At 39.4% G+C, this 20,811-nt stretch overlaps 1 protein-coding gene across 4 annotated transcripts in view; it reads right to left on the reverse strand.

Annotated features, from left to right (window-relative positions):
• LOC116665817 overlaps positions 1-20,811 on the reverse strand; it is a 417,325-nt gene that overhangs the window by 187,164 nt on the left and 209,350 nt on the right. The gene's annotated exons all lie outside the window — the stretch shown is intronic.

Raw genomic sequence — 20,811 nt, forward strand, 5'->3', positions numbered from 1 at the left:
CCTGAGAACTTACCTCGGCAGTCATCAACTTGGGGGCCCCAAGATGTGGCCGGACAGAAATGCAGGCTGCACTCCACGGGCAGAGCTTGGGTTCTGCCCAGTGTGGGCCCCCACTCCAGGGGACTTGCCCTTGTCTTTCTTCCTTTGGTTGTCTCTGGGGGTGGCTCTCGATCTTGGGACGGTAGTATAGTTTGTACCCTCTTTGGGGACATCTCTTGTGTCCAAGGGTTTATTCAATACTTTTGGGAGTATTTACTGTTTCTCCCAGCTGAAACCTGACAAGATACATGTAAGGCTTTTTATGTAGTTCTGTGGTCAGAATGGGCCAGGTTGGAAGCTGACATTCCGAGCCCAACAGGAACTTTTCTTTTTAGGCTTTCTCCCCTGAGTTGAAATGAAAATTTGTACCCAGAGGGATGGATAAAAAACTGACGCCTTTGTGGAAGGATTTATTAAACCATTCCAAAGACACACGGCTCTAAATCTAGAACACAGGAACATTCTGATTTCCAACTTAGTTGATGATCTTCTTGATATAAAGCAGCACATTGGAAAGATGGTAGTGGGATGGGTGGGTAAGCCTTCACATCATTTGGGTGGGCCCGATTCTTTGAGAAATTAAAAACAACTGTATTTGTCTTACACCTCGAGCCTTTACAGGATCAGAAATGTGGCCCTAGAAATAACTCAAAGTCCACGTATCCTTTTTACCAAGCCCCAAATCTCTATTTATCCCAAAAGGCTTGCAGATATTGTAAAAGATTTGGACTTAGGAAACAAAAGCCCTTCATGGTGGAACTGGCATTATTTCTCTGTGCTTTCTGAGGTGTAAGTATTCTACGTGGTTTTCTCCAGGAGCCAAGGTAATTCTTATCAGAAAGGAAACAACAACATGAAGAAAGGCTATTTTGAAAACTAGGCCTATAAAAAAAATCTTACAAGTCTCTTCTGCAAATATTAGTAAAAAGCATCAGCCATCAGAGCAGGTAACCTTAACTTATTCCATCTGCCAGAAACACAACTTGAATCCAACTGCTCTTATAAACTGGTGAATTTTGCATCAGTGCACCGATCTTGTGGCTAACATGTTTAAATGAAAACTATACGATCTCTGTTTGCATCTGTATGTTTACATAAACCTAGGTACGTATGTTATAAATGTGCGATTTTTTTCTATTATCAGATAATATTGCCAAAATTAACTTGTAAAGAGCTCTATTTAATTGCTTAAAGACAAATGAGTGTTTAAATAAGTCAGCTATACTCTCAGAAATATAGAAACTAACCCAGAGGCTTTACAAGCTTATGTGATATAGGATAATGTTTGGAAAATAAAAGCTAGTTTACGTTTGTTGTTTTAATTAAAACAGTCATGTCTTTAGAGTTAACAGCATTAAATATAATACTTTTATTCTACCTAGCTTTACTAAAATTTAAATAAGTTCATGTTATCTCTGTTACAGAATTTGTCAGCAAAAAAAGATAAGATGGTGGTTAGCTGTTTAATGTCTCATGAAATTTTCATGACTAATCTAAACGTAATTGTTAAGAATAAGTGAATTAAATAGATACAAATAAGATAAATGTTTATAAATGAACTTTTCAACAATAATTATGCTTTATGCTATGTCTACTTAAAAAAATGGTTTCCATAGTTTTTCGAGTAACTTTAAACCTTGACGTTTACTGAGGTAAATTCAATGATAGCTAGTCATTGAGTATCTACATCATTACCGGATAAGATAACATACTGGAACATTAATTACGGAACATACATTCATCCATTTTTGACTTTCTTTTACAAAGAAACTAAAGATAATTGGATCTGTTAGTTTTCTGCCACACTGAAGATTTTACTATGAGGAAGACCATACCTCTAGAAAGTATGAAATGTATTATAAGTTTTCCAATCCACAGAATGCTCCTGTATCAGATTGTCCACACTTGCTGACTTCTTAGTTTTCACTAGGAATTAAGGATTCTAAGAGTTAAGAATTCCAATGAATATATGTAATTAAAACTAATTAGAAGTAATAAAGGTGAAAGGAAACAACTGTGTACGAAAGCTTTGTAAGGAAAATAAAATGACTGGTTCAGAATGAGAAAGGAAAATAACCGAGACAAAATCTGAGTGGATATATAAAAGTTGTATGTTTCTGGGGGAAAACATCTTGGGGAAGGAAGTTTATGTGTGGCCAAGCTAGCTGAAATGGGAATGGATTTATAGGAGTCTTTAAAAGAGTGAGTTTTGATATCAAACTGTGTACTGGAGCAAAGTTGGAATTTAGTTTCCTATTAAAATGACAAACTTTTATTAGACTATTGGTCTGCTCTTCTTCATAAATGATAGTTTTGGCGGCGGCTGGGTAATTTTGCTTTGTTTTTAACTTTTGAGTAATCTACCTGGAAAACAAAGATTTTGTGGCTTACTGAAAAATGTACTCTGCTTCACAATGTCTTTATCATCTTTAATTACTAAAGAAAACCCAGGCTTCTCATCTTTAAAAGAGCTAAGTTTGGTTCACACTATGTAACCTTGTGTATTTGCCTTTAAAATCTTCTACTGGTTACAAAGATAATTAAATACTATTTCATAATGGTCTATGATCCTATTTAATCAAATGCTCAAACATTTTGACCTTAAATCAAATTTTCAGTGGAGTCATGTGGACTTCAAACTAACTCTGAGATTTCCCAGAGGATGCCTGGAAAGTCTCAAAGGATTTTTGTCTCACCTTGCGAAAGAGATGTTAAAATGAGTAGATAAATAACCCACAAGTTTAAGCCTTTCAACAAGTAAACACTACATCCTCTGTGTAATGAATACTGGGTTGGCAACCAGTGTTTATATGATTCTTTTATTTTGCTTTTCCAAGCATCACCTGAGATCTGCGTTTCTCACGTCCCTTTGACTCCAAGGTTGTGGATTCAGTTTATGTTCTGCCAATGAGATTGATTTCCATGAGACTTTTGAAAATGCAAGGATGACAGAAGCATATTACTTCTCCCTTAGATCTGGTGAGCAAAGGTTCGCCATGGCAGATATGAGCTTTTGCACCCACACACGTTTTTACCTTGATTCATTCACTTCACTGACCAACAGCCCTGGTTTCTCACAGTCTCCTTATCAGTGCAGCACCAGTATCTTCCTGACTCTCTGGACCAGAACGGTAGTGACAAGCCTGAGAACAAGCTTTAGCCAGCCTCTGATGCCTTCTGTAGCCTTTCCAACATTTTTTTTAAACACCGAATTCCCTACGTAATTACTTTGTGCTGCAGGTATCTAAAGTGGTGTATTGCCACTGAATGATATACTCTTCATCTCACGACTCAGATCATGAGCAAAGGCACACCCATGTTCAACCTCCAAACTACACTTTTACTGAGAAAAGTGCAACTGTCCAAATAAGCTGGTCATTTGGGTTGAGATGAACAGCACATCTTAACAGACCTTGATACACTCTTAAAGTAAACACATCTACAGAAACCTACTTCACTCAGGATTTGAATTCTCATACTGTACTGCAGCATGCTGACTACTAAATGAGCATACCTCTATAAAAGTTTAACAGTGTGTAAAAGTCAATTAAAATTGTGGTCTTTATTATATCCATGTAATGAATTTTCTTAAAATTCTGCATAATGATCATCAAACCTTGAGAAATCAGAAAGGAGCATGAGTACTGACCTACAATTTTATAATACAAACACTATCGTAAGAAAGCAGCATTAATCACCTTGTGCTGATCATTAATTGTGGACTTAAAAAAAACTTATTTCATGATATTACCATATTTAGTCTCGTTAAACAAGATAAAGCAGTTCAGTCAGTAGGAGATGGATCCCTGTTTCTAATGATCCACTTGGAGATAAACAAGTGCACAAACCGTGGTCTCTGGCACCGCAGGTTTGGGAGACAGAAACAGAAGAGGCTGGCCTTGCTTCTGATAGAGAATTCTGCATTCTGAAGGGAATGACATTGTAAGATGACAGAAGCCAAGTCATAGGCCACAGCTGCCATGAATCTTATTCTGTTTGTGGATAAGCTACTTCGAATTTTATTTAATTCTGCCATGTTCTCTCCCTCAACCAAATAATCTTATCAGGCTGGACACCAAGAAGCAGCCAAATAAAACCCAAGAGGAAGCACCATCAGAACCTTGGGCACCCTAAGTTAGGGTAAGAGGACCATGGGGGACCACCACCCTCAGAAGAAGGCCAAGGGATTGGGGAGTTGGTGCCACTAGTTTGTGTTAAAGGAGAAAGATTAAAGCAATTAAAGATTAAAGATTAAAGCCTCTCACACCAGACCGACTAAATCAGAATCTGTTTTTTAACAAGATCCCAGGTGATTCATCTGCAAATTAAATTTTGAGAAGCATGGATCCATGATTCATTGGCAATCACCAGTTGTACTCTTGGAAGAACAAAGTAAAGAGAAAAAGACTCTTGGCTTTGCAATGAAGAAATGTATTCCAAGTCACAGGAGAGAATTCTCTAAAAAATAAATACAAACATATGCCAAGGGTGTGGGAAACCAATCAACATATTTTGAATAAAATCAATGCCGGACTGAGGATCTTGCTCTACGGGAAAGTCACATCAAGATGATCAGTCCCACATCTTATAGTTAAAGAGCCTTGAAATGTGTCCTACAGGGTTGGAACAGCATTATTATGCTATGAGCCAATGCAGATATGGTTTAATTAAGTAATATGCAAGGTCATGAAGCGTGACTGGCAGAGTGATTTAGAACAGAATCAGCTACTCCTTTCACTGTGGCCATTTCTGGCTGTCATCTAACACTGCAGCATATAAACTCGAAGAAAGATTCTGGCGTTGCAGATTTATCCCTGCAGCCAGGGGAATTGAATTCTCTCTCCTGAAGCCATAGAAACCCACCCTATCTTTCTATTTTTAATCCTTCACTGATTCTAGAGGCTTTCTACCAAGTAATTTGTTGCCAAACAGTTGTTCTTCTTGCGGCTGCCAAGCAAACCGGCATTTGCAGCCTCGGGTAGTGTCCCCTGTTGGCTCTCTCCCAAATGTCATTCTCTATGAGGCTTTTCTTTCAATTGATGCATTAGGGTCTTGAATGACAACATGGAATTAAATGGAAAGTGACATTCATGAGAAAAGATGTTCCTTCCCAATAAATGAGACTCTCTACCCATCTGTCATTGCTTCCTTCCGTCAGCCTCATGGTTTCGCACAAATCCCAAGCAGCTTGCTACAAATACGATCCACAGAGGATTTGTATACATTAATGCAAATTACGCACTGGCCACACTTAGAGTATTCTGCCCAGACTAGTTGATGCCCTCCCATAGTAGAGTGTGTGTCAAGAGGGTGCAAAACCAAGCCAGTTTCCTTTGAATTAGCTCACAACTAAAATTATCATAGAACATTTCCAATAAAATGATTAAAAAATTTGGATGGCCTTTGTCAATTATAAAATTAAATCAAAACTTTATTACTTATAGCAAAAATGTATCATCTGCTAAAAGGAGAGAGAGAGGAAAAAGAGAGGGAAACAAGGATAGATGATCAATTGATTGATCGATAGACAGGCACATATAAACAGATGCAACAAACGCTGAGCTTCTGACAGAGGACCAAGAGATGTCAACAGTACCAGTTACAACAGAAGGTCCAGAAAAAGGAGAAACTCTCTTTTCAAGGGAAATTAAATTAAATTAATTAAAATTTGTTTCAAGAATACACATTTGAGCTCCATGAAAGATAACTTCATATACAATAGAAAATACGTGGCAGGAATTGGGGAATAAGTATCTGCAGAGGTATAAATTGATAAGGCATAGTTAAAGATTAAGGAAGAACATTCGCTTTGCAGTGAGGAAAAGAGAGCTGAATATTTAAAGCAAGCCACACAAAAGAAACCCAAGGTGGTGAAGCAGAAAAATAACACCACTATTCTATGTCATTCATTAATTCAGTCAGTAAACAATCATTAATCCCCTTCTCCTGAAAGAAAGACCAAGACAGATCCAGGTCACTCCATCCCTACTCTGGAACCATTTAGGTAATTTCTGCTGGGAGAAGTAAACTCATGTACTGATGAATGAAAGGGACATGCAATTCCACTGGCTGCTTTTTCAGGCTATTTTAAGTAAGAGGCCCGAGATAAAACGCTGGCAAGTTGGTTGAAAGCTGGATCCAACAAACTCTTTAAAAATGAGGATGATTATTCATTTTGTCATTGAGTTTTTTTCCACTGACCAAATTAAGTATCCTAAATTTACATTAAATTTCTAGTTTCAGCAGTGGACTAAAAATAAATGATTAAAAATATTGTCTGTGCAATTAAATATGTTCAAAGTTATTCTAATTCACTGAAATGGACAAGGGCAAACATTATTTATAAAAGAGTTATCAAAATAGGCCAAAAGAATTGCAGTAGGCTGAATAAGGCACCCCCAACCCCCGCCACAAAGATGCCTATGCCCTAATCACAGAAACTGTGACCATGTTACCTTACGTGATAAAGGGTCTTTGCAGATATAAGTCACGGCTCTTAAAGTAGGGAGATTTTCTGGTTGGGCCAAGTGTAACCACAAGGGTCCTTTACAGATGCAAGAAGGAGGGTCAGAATCAGACAAAGTGACGTGCTGATGGAAGCAGAGGTCAGAAACAGAGAGACTGAAAGACATTATGCCACTGTCTCTGAAGATGGACAAAGGGACTGAGAGCCACAAAAGGAAGGCAGCCTCCAGAAGATGGAAAAGGCAAGGAAACAGAGTCTCCCCTAGAGCCTCCAGAAGGAACTCAGTCCTGCTGGCACCTGAATTTTAGGACTTCTGACCTCCAGGACTGTAAGATGATAAATTTTTTTTGTTTGAAGTCATTAAATTTCTGGCCATTCATTACAACAGTAATAGGAAACTAATGCAAGTATATAAAATGCTGTTTAACATCATTCACTGACATTAAAATAAAAATTAAATCACGGTGAAAAAATCTTTTACGCATAACCACTAAAAATGATATCAAGTACTGGGGAGGCTACTGGGTCTCAGGAACACTCGTGCTGCTGGTGGGAGTATGTGCTGATGCAGTCACTGTGGCGGAAAATGACAACCCTACTGGCTCCCATTCACTCTCCCATTTGTGCTGCGTGTGGTCATGTCTAGAGTGCAGGACGCACCAGAAACAGAAGGCTCAGTGAGAGGTCCCAGATGTTCTCCATCACCCCATGCGTCTTGCCACCTCCCTGCCTCCCCTGCACTCTGGAGAGGCACTAGGATGCCAGGGCACCTGTCTCGTACTGAAAACAAAGGGATTGGGGGAAAGCGTCCACTGAAGAGTAAGACTCCAATGCACCAGCCACATTCAGATAACCTGATTACATTCAGGTTATCAGTCTCAGAATTTCCAGCCACACTGAGAGCTACACCAAGCCAAGGTGCAGACAGCTGAAGGCTCCCTGTGGAATAGCTCTGTTGGAGCCACACAGTGAGGGCCACTAGAGGGACAATGTCCAAGCTACCCTTGCTCCTGAGCTTCCAGATGGGTTTTAAGTAACATTCTCATAAACATGAGTAGGCTGGCAAAACCAACAGGCACAGAGGGAAAGTTCCTACTTACAAGAGACACAAAGCCAAAAACTGGCAACAGAGGGAAATTGGTGCTTAGAGCATATTGTTTTTTAATGCTGTATTTGATACCCTCAAAGAGATTTGAGGAGGTATTTAATTGAAGAAGCAGGAATAGGAAAAATAAGAACATCTGGAGGACACTAAAGTCCCCTTGGAAACTGCAATATAACAGAAATAAGAAATTCAAAAGAAAGTTTGAAAGATAAACTTCAGGGACTCTCCAGGAAGATAAGAAAACAGCAGCAATGACATAAGCAAGGAAAAGGGAAATAGTAGAGGAAAGAGAAGAAAATTAAACTCTCTACCCAGGAGGCCCAAGTCCAAATGACTGATTTCCAGAAAGATAAAATGGAAAAACTGAGGGGAAGAAATTTTCAAAAAAAAAAAAAAAAAAATCAGTCAATGAATTTCCCCAGAATGGACATGAAAGTTCAGATTGAGATGGCTCACCAAAACCTAGAAAGACGTATAAATATCATGCAGGCCTTCGAGATTTTTCAAAAAAGAAAAACTTGAAAGTGTCCACAGGGCCAGGACTTCAGTCTTCAAATAGACGGAAAATCAACGTGGCATCAGAGCTCTCAAGAAACACCACAAAGATGCTGGGAAAATCGCTAGAGAGTTCTCAGGGAAGATTCTTTTCAGTGGGACACGACCTTGTTTTTAATGTATGCAAGCGAAAGTCCTGACTTTAGTTTTCACTGAACGAGCACTTGGGAGCCTAAGAGATAATCGTCTACTTGGTGCTGCCAGTGAACAGGTCCTCTAAAACGTCCGCCGTGTCTGGGAGAAAAATAAAACCAGTGTTTATGTCCCCCGAGATATGTATCAATTTCCTAAATAACATAATGTATTTGATTTGTAGCTCATGCTTCCTAAATAATTACAATAATAATAACACTTTGCATCAAAAAGAACAATGATCTGCAACCTATGGCCGAAAGTCTCTGGTCTATTATAAAACTCCTATTTGGTATTCTAAAATAAAATATTCATTGAGGCTTTTAAATGGGTCTGATTTTATACCAATCAGAAGAAATGTTCAAATGAATTTCTTTCTTTACACATGAGAAATGACATTACTTAATTGAATAGTACTTAGCGATCTACACTGACCAACTCTTAAAGCTCAGTACATTTCTCCTCAGTAAGAAATTACAAAAGAGGTGGTAGATATTTATCATTTAATATGACATCACAGTTTTTACCTTATTAAATTAAGTGGACTAAAAATATATATTATCTTCAGTTTTTTTAGTGGAAGACGTATGTGAGATGTACAGTTTGGACAGATTTAAATAATTTATTACATGCAAACATTCAGGAGGGAACCATCTTACTTTATTTTTCTCTATCATTACTTAGAACTCCTATGTAGCTCAGTATGAAGAGAAAGTTTTCAATAAATACATAATGAGTGAGAGAATAAAATAAAAATATTTTTCAATTATAATACATTTGGAAAGTCTGATAATAGGGACTGGACAAGAAGTTTAACTAGGATGAATTTTATTTAACTTTCTTAAACTTAAATTTTCTTAAACTTTCTTAAACTTAGTTTAAAAAATACTTCTACCCTGGTAGAATTCTACACAATCAAGTTTTGGTATCACAGGAATATGTACATGGTGCTTATAATTCATAAGGTCCTACAAGATTTGGAGAAAAGCTTGGACAAGAAACAAAATTTACCAATCTACCAAAATTTACCAACTCTACCAAGAACTAAGTGACAACACAGACACCAATCTCTCCCTCTCTCTATCTCAGCATCTAGAAATGTTGCCTCAAAAAAAAAAAAAAAATTAAAGTGTGCTATTATATTCCTTTGTAATTTGACATAAAAATTGAATTTCCTCATTCTTTCCTTACCAAGCTGAAATGTAACTGTTAGCAAGGGAACATAACCACATGTCTGCACGAAAAGCCGGCCACGTCTACTGTACAATGCATCCAAGCATTATTTCTTTATTATTAATTCTGAGTCTCCAGTTGCCACTGAGGCAGTGAGAATGGGAGACAATAAACCAGTTTGGCCACTTGCCCTGAATGTCTTCTTAGAAGTGGCCGGCTGGATTCCTTCACACACTCCTCTCCCTCCCATTTCACTCTGGAGGATGCTGCATTGAAACAGAAAACGTGTCCGGCTTGTATTTCACCTCATCTAGTTCCCAGACCCCTCTCCTAGCTCCCGAAAGGTTTTGAGCTCAGAAAATGTGGACAGAAGTGATAGGAAAGCTAGAGGAAGCCTACGCTCTGATCCAGGTCACATCATCACGCTGTGATGTGTTTACTCTAGCTCATATCCTCTAACAGTAAGAGGATTATTATTTTATTGTCATTGTATAGATGAGTCGATTGGGACCTAGAATGTAAAGATTCATTTCTGCGGTTCACGGAGCTAGCAACTGGCAAAGCCAGGATTCACAAACCAGACCACTGGCCCCTGAGCGTTAGCCTTGTCACGCTGCCCCAGTGGGTCTCATTCTCCATTGTCTGCCTTTTCTTTGCTGCCCCAGTTAAGTCAGTTAAGGACTCCAATGCCTTTGTACAGTTTGCCATTTGGAATCACTGTCACTGAAGGTGAATCGAAGTCCATGTGACACTGCCTGTTCTGAATAATGATCTCCAAGCCCTCAGAACCTCAACTCACTCATGATCAAAAAAAACCCAAAACTTAATAAAAACTAGAAATTGACAATAACTGACTGTACTTCAATAAAGAAAAATTTTAAACATAAAAAAGGTTGTTTTGATTTTTCTAAGGTATTTATAAAGCTTTAAAAAAATTTTTTTATCCTAGTCATGCATATATTCATTTTCATATTCTTTTTCATTAATGGTTACTACAAGATATTGAATACAGTTTCTTGTGCTATACAGAAGAAATCTAGGTTTTTAAAATCTGTTTTTATATACAGTGGCTAACATTTGTAAATCTCCAATCCCCAAGTTTATCCCTTCCCACCCCCTCTCCCTGGTAACCATAAGATTGTTTACTTGTCTGAGTCTGTTTCTGTTTTGTCATCAGTTTCCTCTTTTTTTCTTTTTTTTAGATTCCACATATGAGTGATATTATATAGTATTTTTCTTTCTCTTTCTGGCTTACTTCACTTAGAATGACAATCTCTGGGTCCATCCATGTTGCTGCAAATGGCAATATTTTATTCTTTTTCATGGCCAAGTAGTATTCCATTGTATAATTATACCACAACTTCTTTATCCAGTCATCTGTCAATGGACATTTAGGTTGTTTCCATGTCTTGGCTATTGTAAATAGTGCTGCTATGAACACTGGAGTGCATGTATCTTTTCAAATTAGAGTTCCCTCCAGGTTATGCCCAGGAGTGGGATTGCTGGATCATATGGTAAGTCTATTTTTAGTTTTTTAAGGAATCTCCATACTGTTTTCAATAATGGCTGCACCAAACTACATTCCCACCAAAAGTGGAGGAGGGTTCCCTTTTCTCCACACCCTCTCCAGCATTTATCCTTTGTGGACTTTTGCATGATGGCCACTCTGACTGGTGTGAGGTAATACCTCACTGTAGTTCTGATTTGCATGTCTCTGATAATTAGTGATACTGAGCACTAAAACACAATTATTTTTAATTTGCTGATTTCATTTCCCTAAAGGGCTTTTAGAAAAATAATGAGATGAATAATTACAAAGTCACCACAAGCTGGTATTTACCAGTTTACAAATGCAGCACTCTCAGACCAACATAAAATAATTATGTTATTCATTCCTACTCATCGTCTCGTACTTTCACAAGAACAAACAAGGCTTTCTGGTCATGTTCCATTTTTCCTCTTCTTCCATTCCACTCTGCTCTGTGCCCTGCAAGGCTAAAATCTACAGACTGCAATTCCCAGGCCTTCCTACCTTCCAGCTACCAATTCAATTCAGCCAGAGACAGGAGCATGAAGTGCAGGAGAAGGGAAAGGCAAGATATCTTTACCCCGTCCACTCCTGCCAGATGACGGTGTTGGCAGGGGCTGAGTTCTCTTCTCTGCCACAGCTCCCCTCTCATTCCAGAACAGCTTCCTCTGCAGGCCTGACCAAGGTGACAGCTTTCAGTGGTCACCAGTGCCTTGGTGATTCAACAGCACATCATGAAACTCTCCTCAATTGACTCTCTGGTTGGGACAACTATCTCCCGCAGGAACCCCTGACTGCTAGGGTGATGACTACTCAAGGTATTCCCAAAGCACACCCTCCAAAGAAGATAAAAGGATAGGATGGCATGTGTATTTCATCAAGGCAGAGAATGCCCCCCTGAAGGGGGAGATGGACCTTGCAGCTCTGTGGCTGGCCGTGGCATCGCTGTTACTCAGACGAACGCTCTTGGTAGCACGGGATGATGGCCAGGTGAAGGTGAGACTGGCACTGAGCTACCAGAGCAGCAGCGCTGTTTACCGAGACTGTGACGAGGGGCAGCTACTCCTGCTGCTCTGGGGAATGCACCCGGGGGGGGCAGGTACATTCCAAACGCTAGTTCAAAGTACTGCAAACTAGATTCAGTATCTTATAGTCACCTACAATGAAAAAGAATATGAAAACAAATATATGTACATCTACATATGACTGAAACATGTTGCTGTATGCCAGAAACTGACACAGTGTTGTAAACTGACCATACGTCAATATAAATAGATAGATAGATAGATAGATAGATAGATAGATAGATAGATAGATAGACGGACGGAAGGAAGGAAGGAAGGAAGGAAGGAAGGAAGGAAGGAAGGAAGAGGAGGCCAAAGAGAAAGGTACTTGGGATCAGCTGAAGTGCCAGCCTGCTCCACGCAGAGAAGCACACTTGGGAGAACCACTAGGAGGGGGCCTGAGCTGCTGGAACCCACATCCTGTGAATTCATGGCATAATTGGTGTAAAAACAAAAAAAGACCATAAAAAAACAAAAACAAAAACAAAAACAAACAAGTAGCACTCTGGCCACAGCTAAAGCTCTAAACAAGTTCCAGCCCAGTTTCGCCTGCCCCTTGGCCTTGGAAGGGTAACAGCCTTATGTGGTGACTAGACCCTGGCGACCAGCTGCCACAGCCTGCTTGTCACTTGTCCCTGCAAGGGGCTCACCACTGAACTCTCTGCGTTCACTCAGAGAGTGCCCTCTGCTGCCTCCCAGGGCCTGACTCACCCACAGTTGTCACGATGTCTATGAGTATCAGGTCACTGAACATGGTGATTCAAGACTTCGGAACAAGATACCTTCACAAGGTATTATGACATTTTCTTTTATGAACTAAAAAATGATTTAGGGTGGGAAGAGATAAAGTGGGAGTTCAAAGTTTGCAGGTACTAACTGCCATACATAGAACAGATAAATTTTTACTATATAGCACAGAGATCTATATTCAGTATCTTGTAGTAACCTATAATGAAAAAGAATATGAAAACGAATATATGTATGTGTATATATATATGACTGAAACATTATGCTGTCCACCAGAAACAGACACAACATGGGAAACTCACTATACTTCAATTAAAAAAATTAATTTTAGGTCTTTGTATAAGGGATGGTTATATACAGTTGACACTTGAACAATGAGGGGATTGGGGTTCTGACCCCCATGCAGTTGAAAATCCACATATAACTTTAGAGTCGGCCCTCTGTATCCAGTTTCCCATCCACAGATTCAACCAACCCCAGATCGTGTACATTGTAGTACATGTTTATTGAAAAATCCCCAAACAAGTGGACCCACGCAATTCAAACTAGTATTGTTCAAGGGTCAACTGTAATTCCTTTTTTTGTCATTTTTTTGTTCATGAAAAGTATTTACTACTCATCGCACTGTACTCAGTATTAAGGATACAGCAATGAACAAGGTCCCTACTCTCATGGGGGTTAGAGACATTTCTAAAAATCAAATTAACAGAATCAGTAAAGATGGGCATCCTTGGTGCTGGTAAAGGAGAAAGTCAGGTGATACCATGAAGGCGGCTGCTTTCGGTCAGAGGGACAGGAGCAGCATGGGATGGGGTTTTGGTGCCCCCCTCATTTTCCGCTGTCTGCTTTAGTTCAGGTTTTACATTCTCGTGTACCTAAGGAAACAGCTCATCTCGGGCCCTAGGAGGTAGATGTTGACTGGAAGCCAACCACGGTAATTCCATCCCCCTGATCTTGAGTCATTCAAGTTTGAGCATGACACACAACCCCATCCAACAGGACATACAGGAATACTCATGGGGCGCCTTACTGGAAGGATTTTTTCCTCCCTCAGAAAAAAAGACACATAGACATAAAGGTTCCTTCCTCTTTGTGTGAATGTCACCATAAACACCTGTGATGCTTGAAACTGCAGCAGACAATTTCCAATCACAAGATGACAAGATTGTGTCTCACCATGTGCAGAGAAGAGCACGGCAGAAAGATGAACAGAGCTGGGTCCTGGATGACAATGCTGAGCTGATAAACCCCGGACTCCCAGACCTTTAATGACGTACACCACTCTGAGTTAGCTTGAGAGCATTCAGGTAGGCAAGAACCCAAGAGAGTGGTCACATTTAAGCTGAGATTTGGAAGATGAGAAGAGGCCAGGAACTGAAAAAGTAGGGGGCAGAATGCCAGGGGAGTGGGCGAGGGGGAGGATAAAGACCTTACAGCTGGAAACAACAGGGTCACCCGCTGCTAAATAGCACCAGCCTCAATGTGTGCACACCCTGTCAGGTCAGCAGTATCCTCAACTTCTTCCTCCCTTCACGTTTCATTTTCTAAGATCTAATATTTACCCTCTATGTATTTTTGTCAGCTGTCTTAAATAACATTGGGAGAGTAAGAAAAAGGTACAGAAAGAAATCCTTCAAACTCTACAACTGTCCCAAGTTCAAGTAATTTGTCTTGTTTTTTCCACCATATTTTACAGAACTGGAATCCCAGTTTTGAAGGGGAAACTATAATCATGAAAATCATTATTCATGTTGGACACCAATCCCAATACTGAAGCCTGATCTGACTCACTGAGACATAGTCCAATAGCTCTCAGCCATCGTTTATTCTGATAATTTAATCTAGGCCACTGTAAAAGGTAAGTGAATTCAAAGACATCAGCTGTGCTTTCTGTTTTGACCATCTGGAGTGCGCTATTATACAATTTTCCCCGTTGTTTATTTTTCCGTGCCCATGGGGTCGGCTGAGTCTGTGGAGACAGCCTTCCAGGCAGCCATTCAATATGCTTTAGCACAATCCCTTCCTTAGCTGTTGCCATAATCTCTCTAATAACTACTAAGCTTCAAAACTCATGAATTTTTGCTTGTGGTTTGTGACATTCAAACATGTAGGGTCTTTAACAGTAAAATAAGCAACAAATAGAAAGTTCTCTGAACTCTAACCCTGCAAGACTGAAACAGTTCCCTGATTTGGTCCAAGACCACTTTTTCAAAAATATCAGAAAAAAGTACAATGTGCATTAGGAAGTTTCACCATAATTGACTCTGAAGCAAGACCCATGGTCTTAAGAGTGTGACTTCATTTGTTCCAGGGTTCTCTTTGCTTCTCCCTCCTTTACTTTTCTCTTTATTTTTGTACACCAGGACTGGTGCTTTGCCGTGAGTCTGCAGTGACTCAAACCTTCTACACTTTATTACAAATCCAATACAGTTCTGCAGTTGCATTGTCGGTATCTGATTTATGGGTTCCAGCTAAAGAAGTACAGAAAACAAATATTTCCACCTCTATGTTCAGTAAGAACTTGGTAAGGCACTGTTTAAATCAGATTTGGCAGAAAAAAGAGCTATAAACACATTAGAACAGTTTTAAGTAAACTATTCCAAAATGTACGAAAGCCCTGTAAGTGTTAAGTTACAGCACCGCTCAACATATTATGCAGTTAAGAGCCTGTGGGGCTCATCATTAAAAATCCTATTTTCAGTGCAGTTTAGCACCCATATAAATATTCCATCTGAATCAAGTTTATAATGTCTCAGTGAAAGAACAAGATAATTTGGGTCCTTTAAAGCATTGGGATTTTTCTGTCATTCAGTTAATATAAACCAACAATCTACAGATTATATCCACTTTGATTTTGTCCTTTGATTTGTGAATATGCAAAGACATGTTTTGTTGATGCAAACTGACAAGATTCTAAATAATAAAAAAGTACCTTATTCCTATGGTATTATTTCTTAGTCCAAATCACTATTTATGAATTGGCGTGTCACTGATTGAAAGTAGACACTGCTTTTCAAAGCATCATCCCCAGCAGTTCAGAGTATTTCTTGCATATCCATTAAAGTAAATAGATAGTGGGTAATACGTGCGACAGATGTATTTTCCTACTTTCTCCCTAGTCAAATGAAAAACATCTCTGACCCCTCATGTTCCGCTGCCAAATGGCAAAGCTCTTAAAACCCACCGGGTAAGAAATGTGCATGCTTAGATTTTTAATTTATCTGTATAATCATAATATTATTCTCTTACTTACAAAGTGGTAAAAAATGGTGAATGGAAAGATGTAGGCAAAGGCCCCTGTTTCAGAGGTTACACTGGCCGGCCCCTTATTACTAGCGGATCTGTTTGAAAAGCTATGTCAGGCATCATAGGGTTCTTTTTTTTTTTTTTTTTTAACGAGTTATAGTCATTTTACAATGTGTCAAATTCCAGTGTAGAGCACAATTTTTCAGTTATACATGAACATACATATATTCATTGTCACATTTTTTTTCCACTGTGAGCTACCACAAGATCTTGTATACATTTCCCTGTGCTATACAGTATAATCTTGTTTATCTATTCTGCATATGCCTGTCAGTATCTACAAATTTTGAACTGTCCCTTCCCACCCACCTCCCCCTTGGCAACCACAAGTTTGTATTCTATGTCTAGGAGTCTGTTTCTGTTTTGTATTTATGTTCTTTTTTTTCTTTTTAGATTCTACATATGAGCAATCTCATACGGTATTTTTTGTTCTCTTTCTGGCTTACTTCACTTAGAGTGACTCTTCAGGAACATCCATGTTGCTGCAAATGGTGGTATGTTGTCATTTTTATGGCTGAATAGTATTCCATTGTATAAATGTACCACTTTTTCTTTATCCAGTCATCTGTTGATGGACATTTAGGCTGTTTCCATGTCTTGGCTATTGTAAATAGTGCTGCTATGAACATTGGGGTGCAGGTGTCTTTTTGAAGTAGGGTTCCTTCAGGACATATGCCCAGGAGCAGGATTCCTGGGTCATACGGTAAGTCTATTTCTAGTCTTTTGAGGAATCTCCATACTGTTTTCCACAGCGGCTACACCAACCTGCATTCCCGCCAGCAGTGTAGGAGGGTTCCCTTTTCTCCACAGCCTCTCCAGCATTTGTTATTTGTGGACTTTTGAATGATGGCCATTCTGGCTGGTGTGAGGTGATACCTCATCATAGTTTTGATTTGCATTTCTCTGATAATTAGTGATATTGAGCACTTTTTCATATGCCTATTGATCATTTGTATTTCTTCCTTGGAAAATTGCTTGTTTAGGTCTTCTGCCCATTTTTGGATTGGGTTGTTTGTTTTTTTCTTATTAAGTCATATGAGCTGCTTATATATTCTGGAGATCAAGCCTTTGTCGGTTTCATCATTTGCAAAAATTTTCTCCCACTCTGTAGATTGTCATTTTGTTTTACTTATTGTTTCCTCTGCTGTGCAGAAGCTTGTAAGTTTAATTAGGTCCCATTTGTTTATTCTTGCTTTTATTTCTATTGCTTGGGTAGACTGCCCTAGGAGAACATTTTTGAGATGCATGTGAGATAATGTTTTGCCTATATTTTCTTCTAGGAGATTTACTGTATCTTATGTTTAAGTCTTTGATCCATTTTGAGTTTATTTTTGTGTATGGTGTAAGGGAGTGTTCTAGCTTCACTGTTTTACATGCTGCTGTCCAGTTTTCCCAACACCATTTGCTGAAGAGACTGTCTTTATTCCATTGTATATTCTTGCCTCCTTTGTCAAAGATTAGTTGACCAAAAGTTTGTGGGTTCATTTCTGGGCTCTCTATTCTGTTCCATTGGTCCATATGTCTGTTTTTGTACAAATAGCATGCTGTCTTGATGACTGTGGCTCTATAGTATTGTCTGAAGTCTGGGAGAGTTATTCCTCCAGCCTCTTTCTTCTTCTTCAGTAATGCTTTGGCAATTCTAGGTCAGACATCATAGGGTTCTAGTGGTTGATGTCCCATAACAATTGGTGGCCTTTGGTTTGTTGATAATGGCATTTCTTCTCTCTCACCAATTTGAATCAATTATTGTTCTTATTATCATTGTTATGTACTTAAATCATGCATAATATTTTCATATTTAAAAATTGTAGAGAGGCAGGAAGAATGTCACTATGAGCCATACCCACAGGAAAGAGGCCAGATTCAGGCTTCCAGATTTCTCAGGAATCCTCTAGAATGTCTCTTCTGGCCAGAGGAGGAAAGAAAGGGAGTGCAAGCAGAGCAGGCATCAAGAGGGGGAAGTTAGTGTCAGAGCTCCAGCAGCCACCGGGGGCAGCACCAGACGGTATTCTGTCCAGGGATAAATGTTCTGGGCATCCAGGAAAACCCAGATGACCCTGGAGACCCTTGAGGTATGCATGGGAAAAGCTCCCTATCTTCCCACGTCTGAACAAGAACCCACTTTCTATGCTAAGCTTGGCCCAAGATCAAGAGTTGTGAACTTCCCCACCCAGGTGAGCAAGACGGTGTTGGCAGCTGCCAAATCAAATGTCCATGCTTTGACATAGACCATGGATCTCAACCAGGATCTGGACTAGCCCTGCCCTCACCCACCACCACCATGTATGACTTTAACTTCTCCCATAGAATGACTAGCACTTCTGCAAGAGACTGGAAGAAGACTCTCCTGATCATGTGTGGGCAGTCCAGTTTCCATTCTTGAGAATGATGACCTTTAAGAGGTAGGTTACATTTGGTTCTCACAGAATTGCCTAAGTAGCTGGTTCTCTGGCCAAAAGTCTCGATGCTGTCTGAAAACCTCTTGAACAAGCAGAACAGCAGACACCCTAGGGATGTAGAATGGACTAACGAGGCAGGATCAGTTCTAACAAGTCATTCAGTTCATCTCTGAACGAGGACTGTATGAGGCTCAGAGAGACCAGGAGAGCAAGACAGATTCTGCCCCTGCCCTCCAAAACGGAAAACAAAACAGAATCTTTAGTACTGCATGATAAAGTCTGACTAGGGTATTAAAAAGAATGCTACAGAAGAACAAGATGACATCTAACAGAATTACGGAGGTAGGCAGATGAGAGGGAGGGAAAGGAATGCTGTAGGGGAAGTCAGGGCAACCTCTCTGGAGGAAGACAGGTGTGTAGGTGAAGACTGAAAAGACCCTCATCCACTTTAGAGCCTCCTCACCAAAAATAAAAACAGATTTTCACTTTCAGCCTAATCCCATCACTTAGCTTATTTCCTGGTTACTATGAAAAGTCAACTGTAATTAAGTTAGTGCCCTGAATTGCTCTCAAATTTTCTGGGTAAAAATGTTGTCTCCATGATTAATTGATATCTCCTTGAGGGCAGCCACTGTCTTGCTCATTGTTTGCAGTCCCCAGGGTTTACCAATGCCAAAAATAGGAACTTAATTAATGAACTCTTGTTATACAAATAATTAATTCACATATGTTAAAAAATAACGTTCACTAATATTTTGTAAATGTCGATTACTGCACTCTGTCATCTTGAGACAAGGGGATATCCTGAAATGGGCATAACCTGTATACTGCTTTTTTGGCCCACTTATCATTTTTCTCTTTTCTTTAAAAGCATTTGAATTATTGATATAATCTTAGACATATAGTTCTATATCATGACCTCAATCTACCAGAAATATTCTTTTCCATAATGGAGATTTTCAAAGAACTGGATTTTCCACATGGTTGTTGCTAAATAGTCACTGTGTTAATAGAATTGTCATGATTAATGTCAAAATGATAAAGCACACCAACCCTAGCTTGTACTACCCACATACCTGAAGGACTCTCTTCTTAAGTTCTTAGACAAACTGCCACTGATTACTCCTCTATTTAAACTTCCTCATTTCCAAACTAGCCAATATTTTTCAACAGGAGATGTCAGTCAACAGCAGAGACTAAAAAGAGTCCTAAAAATGGCCAAATCAATATAAACGAAATTTACTCAGTAGCAGAAAATTGCTTCTGTGCAATTATCTTGTACACTATGTTTTAACTTAAGGAGGATATTTTACAATTATAAGCACTTGGTCACAGAATCACAGCTCTGTCAGGGACAGCAGATCTCTGGATCCTAAATTAGTGTCCTGTTTTTAAAGACAATTTATCATAAACAAAGTAAATATAATTGTTCAAAAAATGTGATCCTAAAATAAAATACAGACCCATAGGAAGAAGCATGATGTCTGAAGATAATACAAAATAAAAAGTATTTAGAATTATTTTATGAACAGAATGGTTTGATACGTTATTTCTTCTAAGAAAACTACTTTTGTGACACAATGTGGGCCAGGGGTATAATCTTTCAAAAACCTTTCATAAAAGAAAAAATATTTTGGAGCTTTACAAAAATGCCTGAAAATTCTGCCTGTAGTTCATGTATATATTTATAATACAAATAATATTTATACTAAAACAAATGTAATGTTAAGAGTATCTGTTTCCACACCCACAGACCATGTAATATGATTCACTGGGAAAAGGCACCGAGCTGAGCTCTTACACACCTACTCTCATAACTGGGTGAACTTGGAAAACAGTGAACATGGGCAATTTATTTAACGTCTCTCTGCCTTAGTATCTTATCTGGGAAACAAGACGATAACATTAAGTCCGGGTGGTCTGGGACTCCATACAACGCTTTTCCCCTCAGCCCGCTCTTCTCTGCTGGGCTTTGCCCACAGCAGGCACCAGAGCTAGACGGCCAGGCTGGAGGAGGAAGGACAGACCTGCTCTTCCTCACAGTGCCTGCTTTCCTCTGGCACATCTGTCTCCTTCCCGGCAGCACCCTCTGAGCCCCGCTTCTTCACTCCGGCAGCAGCAGTTCGTTCCTAAGCAGCATCTGAATACAGTCTGGAATTTTCCCAGTGCTCACAAAACCAGCTTCATCACAGCTCTCCCTGTCAGAGACACCTGCACAGGAGTGACACCTGACCTCAGAGCCCAGGATCCTAGTCCTCGGGCTCCTCCTATGACATCAAAGGCATCAGCATCAGCCA

Source organism: Camelus ferus, chromosome 9, assembly GCF_009834535.1.
Source record: "Camelus ferus isolate YT-003-E chromosome 9, BCGSAC_Cfer_1.0, whole genome shotgun sequence".
NCBI lineage: Eukaryota > Metazoa > Chordata > Mammalia > Artiodactyla > Camelidae > Camelus > Camelus ferus.